Source organism: Triticum aestivum, chromosome 1B (genome assembly GCF_018294505.1).
Source record: "Triticum aestivum cultivar Chinese Spring chromosome 1B, IWGSC CS RefSeq v2.1, whole genome shotgun sequence".
Classification (NCBI taxonomy): domain Eukaryota; kingdom Viridiplantae; phylum Streptophyta; class Magnoliopsida; order Poales; family Poaceae; genus Triticum; species Triticum aestivum.
Window position 1 is genome coordinate 47280804 of NC_057795.1, and position 1001 is coordinate 47281804.

The 1001-nt window shown below is 49.5% G+C and overlaps 3 non-coding genes across 3 annotated transcripts; all 3 read left to right on the plus strand.

The window, feature by feature from the left end:
- Positions 1–117, plus strand: LOC123155472 (5S ribosomal RNA). The gene has a single exon (XR_006477425.1). It is a non-coding gene; the product is annotated as a 5S ribosomal RNA (ribosomal RNA).
- A 216-nt stretch (positions 118–333) lies between these two features.
- Positions 334–452, plus strand: LOC123151828 (5S ribosomal RNA). The gene has a single exon (XR_006475876.1). It is a non-coding gene; the product is annotated as a 5S ribosomal RNA (ribosomal RNA).
- A 297-nt stretch (positions 453–749) lies between these two features.
- LOC123153723 (5S ribosomal RNA) lies at positions 750–868 on the plus strand. The gene has a single exon (XR_006476563.1). It is a non-coding gene; the product is annotated as a 5S ribosomal RNA (ribosomal RNA).
- The last annotated feature ends 133 nt before the right edge of the window (positions 869–1001 follow it).

Below are 1001 nucleotides of genomic sequence, written 5' to 3' on the forward strand. Positions count from 1 at the left end.
TGCGATCAATACCAGCACTAAAGCACTGGATCCCATCAGAACTCCGAAGTTAAGCCTTCTTGGGCTAGAGTAGTACTAGGATGGGTGACCTCCTGGGAAGTCCTCGTGTTGCATTCCCTTTTTAATTTTTTTTGCTGGGTGCTCACGATTCACGAGTCTAGCGGAGGCGTTGTGGAGCGGCAAGCGTGCACTGGTGCGGTTGAGAGGGAGGGGTGGAAACCACGTTAAACTCGTCTCCGTAGTTGATAGGGAGCGGCCAAAGCAATGTACAATCGTCTTTGTAGTGGAGCTGGGAGGGGCAAGGATAAGGGACGAAGACGGGGGTAACATGTCGGATGCGATCATACCAGCACTAAAGCACCGGATCCCATCAGAACTCCGAAGTTAAGCATGCTTGGGCGAGAGTAGTACTAGGATGGGTGACCTCGTGGGAAGTCCTCGTGTTGCATTCCCTTTTTAATTTTTTTTGCGCCGCTTGCAAAACAAAACGCACGTGTAAGTAATATATTTACCGTGTTTTATTATTTTGCACGAGTGCGATAAGTTATAGCTGGGTGCTCACGATTCACGAATCTAGCGGCGGCGTTGTGGAGCGGTAAGCGTGCACTGGTGCGGTTGTGAGGGAGGGGTGGAAACCGCGTTAAACTCGTCTCCGTAGTTGAGAGGGAGCGGCCAAAGCAATGTACAATCGTCTTTGTAGTGGAGCTGGGAGGGGCAAGGATAAGGGACGAAGACGGGGGTAACATGTCGGATGCGATCATACCAGCACTAAACCACCGGATCCCATCAGAACTTTGAAGTTAAGCGTGCTTGGGCGAGAGTAGTACTAGGATGGGTGACCTCCTGGGAAGTCCTCGTGTTGCATTCCCTTTTTAATTTTTTTTGTGCCGCTTGCAAAATAAAACGGACATGTAAGTAATATATTTATCGTGTTTTATTATTTTGCACGAGTGCGGTAAGTTATAGCTGGTTGCTCACGATTCACGATTCTAGCGGCGGCG